We start from the raw sequence: 9,215 nt of genomic DNA, 5'->3' as shown, positions 1-9,215 counted from the left end.
GGGTAATGGCTTGAACTTGAAATGCCAACTTTTTCTGTTCTTTTTCTTGTTTCTCTGTTGATTCAAGAATCTGGTAAGGAAACTAGGGCTGGTGACATGGACCAAATTCTCCTTGTGCTTCTGTCTGTCACAATGCCAGCTGTCGGTATGACTATCGGTTGCTCTTGAAGCATTTCATACCTATTTCCCATGTGATCCTCACAGAAACCTCTTGACAAAGACAGGACTGGATTTATTAGCTGCGGAGCTGAGGCTGCAAATGTTGGTGCTTCCAACCTACTCCATATGGTGACACACACAGGAAACTGAAAAAAAAGTATACATCTACAAATGTATAAATCTATTTCTGTGTCCGTACCCGTATCTGTACCTCACCCTGGAAAATGGATGAGGCTGTTGGCACCAGAGGTGATAAGCTCAGAGATTCTGGCTGCCCTAGGCCTTGCCTGCCTCTTCTGAGCATTGAGAAGAACGATCTCTCAGCACCTGTGAACCCATTCCTTGCCCAGCAGTTGGGAAGTTTTAGCTTAGAGAAGTATGCTAACTAGTTTAAGGCCACAAAATTAATATACAGAAATTTGAACCCAGATTCTCTGAGTCCATATCTAAAGAGCCTCAAACATAGTCTGAAATGGGGGAGGCATTTGTTTCCATCATTCGTACTCATCTGGCACAGAGAAGTTTCAAAGGGATGGCCTCTCATTTCGGTCTGTGCCCACTGGACTTTCAATCCCTGCCCAGGGATGCAGACTGCCTCCTATCAGGTGTCCTCCTTTCTGAACCAGAGCAGATTTTTCTAGCTACCTCCTATAGAAGGGAATTCAGGGGAGTCTGCAGTAAGATCTGATGTGGTCTAGCGCTCCCCCACAGGGAGGCAGTACCTATGGGATAGCCAGGGTGCTCCCCTGCTTCTAGTTACAGGCAAAGTCCTGGTCTCTAATGTGATCAAAACGGTAGATGGTCCATTAATTTAGAATATTATTTTAAAGGGTAACCATGAGAAACATACCTTAGACTTCTTATTATAACTTAAAGCATATACAGGTATGTTCAGGCACCATTTTTTTAAAGTTGGATCAAGGCATTTTCTTGGTGCAGGCTTCTATTAGTTGGAGTTTTGTTTTCTCTTTCTTGTAATAGCTATACTCATAATCCATTTATCCTGTGTATCCTTATTGTGTTCCTTCCATGCGCCCGGCATATTCTAGGTGCTGGGGATACAACACAAAGTCTCCACGCTTGGGAGTTTATATTCTGTTGGAATCTTCTGTAAGTTCCAGTTCAGGTTTCTCTGAAGTAGAGGGAGAATTTAAAGACACAAGGCAATCCGAGTGCAGAATCATGTTAGGATGTGCATGATTTTAACCCCCGGTCTTTCCCAAGTGTCTTTCCCATGCCACTTCAATAGGATTTTTTGTCATTAGAACAAAAGGACAAGTCATAAGGACAAGTCATTATCAAGCCTTTCCAAAACAGAAAAGGTCAGTTTACACAGGAGCAAGAACTCTTTCTTTGTACTCACATCTCATTGGTTTTCACAACAATTACATTACATAATCAGAACGGCAAGGACAACAGGCAGAAATGTGTTTGGGAACAAATGGCACTGACTCCTTGTGCGCACTCAGCTCAGCTCGCGGGAACAGAAGCACCCGAGAGCAGCGAGAGCACCTGGGAGCACGTCGGCTAGTTGAGCATCTGGCATGCCTCGGGCACAGTGCGTTTTATGGAGGGAACAGAGAGCATCCGTTAACCTGGTGACGTGGTCAGGAGGAGGTCAGTTTTAAGAGCTTCTGCCATATGGATGCACCTGTCCTCTCCAGACCAAAAACATACTGCACTTGGAGAGTGGCTTATACCACTCTTATTAAAGGGCTCAAATACTTATTCCAAAGCTTGACAAAAGGTGGGGGAAACTAGGAGTTGTACCCGTGTTGGGTGAGATTTTATAAAACTATATATTTCTCTTATTGCAATGGCTTGGCCCCTATTTTCCTGGCCTAGAGTTCATGTCAAAGAGCCCTCCTATTTATTAGCCAAAAATGCCCCTTCCAGAACCATTCACGACAAATGGTACAGTGTTCAAATAGCCTATCTCTGATGTCCAAGTTTCTCCCTGATAGTAGAGGTGAAGTATTCAGTTCATCCTTTATAAGAAAATACCTGCCCTACGGGAGAGCCAGTTGCCCTCTCATCTGTGAAAGGGTAAGAAGAGGACATGTGCCTGTATGTGTGGACAGCAGCACAGCAGAGAGAGCGAGCCACAAAGAAACAAAGAGGCAATAATAATGATAAGAAGTCAATGGTAAAGATTGTCCGGTGTCCCATAGTGCTCCTGAAATGACAGTGACATGATAGAGATTATTTAATCCGACCTGCTTCATGTTAGAAATACAGAAACGGAGGCACTTGAGGAAAATGACTTGCAGAAGACAGAGCCAGCCCAAGGCAAGGCTGGAGTAGGAGGTCTCTGACATTCAGTCATTTGTTCCATCTCCTACACCTGCTCTTGTCAAAGTCGGGTCCACAGGCTCCTGAGGACCCCTGGAACACTTATGAGGGGTTCACGAAGTTATGAAGGTCTGCGTTGGATGGTGTTTGCCCTTGACACCATGTTGACATTTGACTGAAGCTACAAAAGCAACGGTGAGTAGAACTCCTAGTTTCTGAGCGTGAACTGGGCAGGTGCCAAGGCATACTAGACATCACTGCCACACACCTGCAGTGAAAAACAAATGCCCGCTTCATTTAAGAATGTCCTTGATGAAGCAGTAAAAATGATTAGTCTTATTAAATACTGACACTTTTCAAAATATTCTGTGCAACAAGATGTCGAGTGTGCATAAATGCCTTCTCTGCATTCCAGGGTACGATGGTTATCCCCAGGAAATGTGCTGAGGTGATAAACCTGTGAGCTGAACTAGCCATTTTTTTCATGAAACGTCTTTCTTCTCCCCTTTTCCTTTTTTTCTTTCTTTCTTTCTTTCTTTCTTTCTTTCTTTCTTTCTTTCTTTCTTTCTTTCTCTCGCTTGAAAGACTAAATGACAAAGAATGCTTTTTCTGACTGGGTATTTAGCAGACATTGTCTCTAAATGAACAAAGGGAGTCTGTCACTTCGAGGAAAACAACTGATAGTATTTGCTGCCAATGATAAAAGTTGAACTTGCAAAGGGAAAATGAGAATTTTGGAAAACTTGTATCTACTACTGTGGAGCTTGACAGCTTCCTAATATTTAAGGACTTTTCTAATGAGATGGATGGTGATATTAATGAATGTGGTTTTTAAAAAATATTGTATAATGAAATGTGTGAACATTTGGAATATCTGCATAACTCAATAAACCAACATTTTCCAATGACCAGTGCATGGTATTACACATTCATACATGGGTAAGAGATCCAATCAAAGTACATAATAAACCAATGGATTTTAATGTAACAGAATACAAAAAGTTCATTGAGATGTTTTCAGGTTTCACTTTGCAACTAACCTTTAAGAAACTTCCTACATTTTGGTGCAGTATCAAAAAGAATATTCACAATTATACAAAAAGACTATTAAATACTCTATTTTTCCAGCTACATGTCTGTATAAAGCCAGATTTTCTTCACATACTTCAACCAAAACAACATATTGCAAGCCATTCACTGCAAAAACAGTTACCTTTTATTAAGCCAGACATTTAAAAAATTTGCAAAAATATCAAACAATATTACTCTTCCCACTAATTTTTTTTTATTTTGGAAGGTTTTTTAAAAGAAAATATTTATGTTATTTATACTATGTTAAAATATGTTATTTATGTTAACATGCCATGGATTTATTTTTGTTATTTTTAATTAATTAATGAAACATTTTAATAAATATTTTCCACTGATAGACATAACCTACATAAATTTTAAGAGTGTAAAATGGTCCTGAGAAGAAAAAGTTTGCGGACTGCCTGCTTTCCAGTAAGTGTATTGGAGGAGGTCCTTCTTTCCCCTATGCCCAAATAAGCCAGTGCTTGTTACTGTTTTATTTTTAAATCCAACCAGCCCTCTTTCTCGAAAACTGTTAAATAAAGAAAACTGCAAAACAACTACAGAATCCTGAAATCAAAGGACCAAAAACTAAGAAAGAAGGCAAAAGAAGCAAGTAAAAGACTTCCTCCAGAGCTGTGCAGGGCTGACCGAGACTCCCCCCCAAGCGGCCTGGTGGGAGCTGCCTGTTTCTTTTTGCATCATTGGCCTGACCTCATGCCTGTCCACCCACTCCCACTCCCTAGGTCTCAGCCCTGTCCGGGAATGCTATTCTCTGGGGCCTCCAAGCAGAAATTAATGTATTAAAGCCTTGGGCTGATCCCCAGCCCGCCTCGCTCCCTGTGCCCATCTGGGATGACAGTGCAGGGAAGGGTACTATCAGACTGTGCCTCCACCAGCCACCCCCCCTTCTCAGGTTTAGGCCCAAGATGAAAAGGGAAGGGCCCCAGTTTCTGAACTGAAAAGGAAATGTAAATCTCTCACAAGCCACGTGCCAGAAGCTGCCAGGAGACCATTTCCCTGTTAGTAAACAGGGCCTCCTGGGCCATCTTTCTCTTCTTTAATAACCTGTGGGGCACCTATTGATTATACAGGCTGGTCCCTCATAAATTATAACAGGGACGCCTCCTGGTCGCCCTGGAGCTGCGTGGATGGGAAAATTGGCTCACTAATACCTCACGCTCATGGAGCACAGTGTTATCGCGCCACATAAACGTGAAGAATATGTATCGTCAGGTGCAGAGAACGCACAGGAAACAAGTCGGGCAGCCGCGGAGGCTTCTGGGCATGCGGCAGACTTTAATTAGCCATTTTCTTCCACTTGCACTGGAGAGCGGCAGAAATGCTGAGTACACGCCTCCTCCTGCAGAACGCTCTGCTTTCAGTGGGGGGGGGGGAGGCTCAAGCTCTGGTGGGTGGGAGATGGGGCTGCTCCCGTCTCTACCCCCTCACCAGGACGGGAGCTGGCCAATAGGAGGGAATGTTTATGCCTTGTGCTATGGTGAAAAGAGTACCTAGTTAGGAACCAAGACACAGTCTACACTCCGGGCCACCTACGGCTGTATGATCTTGGGTAAAACCTTTAATCTCTCTGAATCTGCATCTCATCTGGGAAGTGGAGAAAGTAATATCCCCAGTTGGTTGTGAGGTTTGAGGAAAATAAGGCTGACCTGGTGCCCTGCATGCTCTCAGTAAATACTTGCCGGAACTGAATTTGAATCAGTTAAAGGACATGATGGCAGGTACAGGTCTGAAAAGATTTCTTCCTCCCACCTCCAAAATCTGGCATCCACCAGTCCCCCTAGCCAACGCCTTGCTCTTCAAGGAAGAAGTGAGGCCATGGAACTCACAGCTTGATTGGGAATGAATCTCTCATCCCTTCTGTCTTCCTGTGCCCCTCCTGACTTGGCTTCTGAATTTAAAATTCATTTCACAGGGAACCTTTCTAAAGTGGAGAGTAAACAGAAAAACACGCCAGCATAGCTTCCCATTCTACTCAAAAAGCTTGGCATCCATATGCCCACACTTGGCAGAACCTGGTAGGAAACATCAGGGTACTCTGACTTGAAGCAGGCCCTGGGCAATTAGGTCCACCGACGCTTTCCCCAAGTGAGTAACGTTGTCCCCACAGTTCCCCCACGGTCCCGTTCGCCATTGCGTGAAAATGGACTATAAGGACAGTGTACATATGCCCATGTTTTCCTGCCCCTTCCCCTGGTCCTACGAATGATATCTGCTGCTCTGGGATGAGGTGTGTAGGGGTTGAATGGTGGCCCCCAGAAGATACATCCACATCCCAGAACTTGTACATGTGACCTTGCTTGGAAAAAGGGTTTGTACAGATGTAATTAAATAAAGGATCTTGAGATGAGATCATCCTGGATTACCCCGGGGGGCCCTAACCCAAAGCACAGTGTCCCTGTATGAGACCGCAGGAGAGAACACGGACACAGAGGGGAAGCCCTGTGGAGGTGCAGGCAGAGAGACACAGCCACAAGCCAGGGAATTCCTGGGCCTCCAGAAGCTGAGAGACGCGAAGCGCCATTATTCTCTAGAGCTTCTTGACAGAGTGTGGCCTGGCCAATACTTCGATTTCAGACTTTTGGCCTCCAAAACTGTGAGAGAATACATTTGTCTTGTTTTAAGCCACTTAGCTTGTGGCCATTTGTTCCAGCAGCTCTAGGAAACGACTCCAAATGTGCTCCCAAGGACGGACGCCCAGCTCGGAGACTTCTTCCCCAGGAGATGCTTTCTCCCTCTCTCGGAGAATTTGCACGAGCAGCAGGCTCCATGGCTGGGTCAGCAACCAGCTCTTGGGAATGCAAACACCCTGATGGGGCTATGGCTGAAGATTCACGCTGGAGAAAGCATCTGGGGGTGCTTTCGGCATCTCTTGGTGGACAGCCTTGGAGAAATGGCCTAATTTTGGAACTAGACAGACCTTGGTTTAAACCTCAACTCCACTATGGGCTTTGTGACTCCAGACAAACTACTTGCCCTCTCTGTGCTTCAACTTCCTCTTCTATAAAACGAGAATAAGAACTCCTACCTTCTAGGTGGGAGCAGATCCAGGATCTGAGACTCGCATATTTTTAGAGACCCTTTTAAAGAAGAGTACAAACCTTCAAACCCAAAATTAGGAGTGGGGCCTTGAAAGGGCCTTGTGCCAGTGAGGGGCCCTGAGCTTACATTAAGCCCGCCTCTGCTTCCAGGGTGTCCTGAGGGTTAGAGATAAAAGCATGAAGCTCTAGACAGCATGGGCTCCTACTGTGTGCTTTGCAAGAGGTAAAGCTGTCTGGATGAGGACTCCAACACTTAAGTGCACTCCAACACCGAAAGGCACACAGGTATTTTTGCAACCCACAGAAAAATGTATGGTAGCATACACTCCATGGCAGGCTGCTAGCTGCTGCCTTTTGCAGAGAGCTGTGGCCGTGAGACTAAGTTCCAGCCAAAGAAGTATAAGCAAGTAGAGGTTAGAGACTTCCATAACATCTTATGGGAGTGTATTAGGAATTGAATTGTGCCTCCCCCAACCCCCATTCATATGTTGAAGTCCTAATCCTTAGTATCTAAGAATATGACCTTATTTGGAAATAGGGTCCTTGCAGATGTAATTCGTTAAGATAAGGTCATTAGGGTGGGCCATAATACAATATTAATGGTGTCCTTAAAAAGGGAAAATTTGTTTTGTTTTACTTTTTGAAGATTTTATTTATTTATTTGGTAGAGCACAAGCAGCAGGTAGAGGGAGAAGCAGGCTCCCCACTGAGCAGAAGGCCTGACTTGGGGCTCGATCCCAGAGCCCTGGGATCATGACCCTAGCTAAAGGCAGATGCTTGACCAACTGAGCCACCCAGGCACCCCTAAAAGGGGAAAATTTGAACACAGACACACCAGGCAGAGAATGTGATGCTTTTATGAACTAAGGAACATCAAAGATTGCCAGCAAATTACCGGTAGAAAGGAGAGACGCATGGAATAGATTTTCCTTATAGTCCTCAGAAAGAACCAACCCTGCTGACAACTTAATTTCAGACTTTTGGCTTACAGAACTATGAGACAATAAATAAATTTGTGTTGTATAAGCCTCTCAGTTTGTGGCAATTTGTTACAGCAGCCCTAGCAAACTCATACAGAGAGATATGCCCTTCTTCACCAAGTTTCCGTCCTCTGCCTGGAAGGCAGAGAAGAGGGCTGGTCCTCCATTAGCCATCTTGGTCCATGAGGATGAGGTAGAGCAAAGAGCTAAATGGAGCCTGAGACCCTAAAACTTCACAGAAGTGCCAGATTAGCCCTGGACTGCCTACCTTTGGGCTTGTTATCCTGGAAAATAAGTATACTTTAATATCTTGTTTTTATTGTTTTGTTTGTTTTCTGAAACATAATGTTCATCTGACACATGGTTTTGATAAATTAGTTATTCTTTGGGGAAGAATGAGGATTGGAGAATCTGGTAAAGGAATTTTAGCTTTATCTGTAATGTTTCAATTTTGATAGCACAATGTATTCGTGTGTTCTTTCATAATTAAAAATTTTTATTTTATAATAAATTACAAAGAAAAAAAAGAGGGATGACAATTTACAGATTAAGAGAGACCTAAGAAATATATCAACCAATTGCAATGTGTGAACCTGATTTGGATCTTGATTTAAACAAAAAATGTTTAAAAAATTATGAGATAACTGAGGAAATTTTAATATTAATTGGATAGTTAATATTATGGAATTATTCATTTTTATGCATGCTAATAATATTATAGTTATATATTTAAAGTGCTCTTACCATTTAGGCTCCAAAACATTGTTTTTCACCCTTAGCACTATTGTTATTTGGGGCCAAATAATTTTTTTTGGGGGGAATAGCTGACATACAATGTGACATTAGTTTCAGGTGTACAACAGGAATTGGCAAGTTTATACATTATGCCGTGCTCACCACAGGTATAGGTACCATCTGTCACCATACAATGCTATGACAGTATCATTATCTTTTATCCCAGTGACTCACTCATCCCATGGCTGGAAGCCTGTACCTCCCACTCCTCTTCACCCGTTTTGCCCATCCCCCACCCCCTTCCCCTCTTGGCCACCATCACTTTGTTTTGGGCATTTATAGGTCTGATTCTGCTTTTTTTTATTCATGCTGTTGTCCTTATTTAGATTCCACTTATCAGAGAAATTATATGGTGTTTGTCTTTCTCAGTCTGACTTCTTTCACTTAGCATAATACTCACTAGGTTGTTGTCTCAAATAATCCTTCGCTGTGGGAAGCTCTCCCTTGCGTTGTACGGTGTTCAGCCACCTCCCTGGATTGTACTCGCTACAGCCGATAGTACACCCCTCCTCCAAGTTATGACAGTCAGTAGGGTCTCCAGACATAGCCAAATGTCTCCTGGAGGCAAAATTGGTCTGGGTTCAGAACTACCGCTCTAAAATTTAGAGAAATTTTAGAGAAATTTACTGAAATATTTATGGATGAAATGATTTGATGTTTGGGTTTTGCTTCAAAATAATCCATGTAATGGGAGTGGGTAAAATGTTCCATAATGAAAAGTTTAAAACACATTTTAAAAAATTCAAAAGAGTCTATTCGTAGTCTCTTTTTGTCAATATAGTGGACTCATTGTGAAATTTCTTCTTACTACAAAATCTGAATATTCTGGATAAGAAAAGTAAATATTAACCTTGCT

The sequence above is a fragment of the Ursus arctos genome, unplaced genomic scaffold (assembly GCF_023065955.2).
Source record: "Ursus arctos isolate Adak ecotype North America unplaced genomic scaffold, UrsArc2.0 scaffold_25, whole genome shotgun sequence".
In the NCBI taxonomy this organism is placed as follows: domain Eukaryota; kingdom Metazoa; phylum Chordata; class Mammalia; order Carnivora; family Ursidae; genus Ursus; species Ursus arctos.
The sequence above is the reverse complement of the archived record's forward strand: the minus strand, read 5'-3'. Positions refer to the sequence as shown.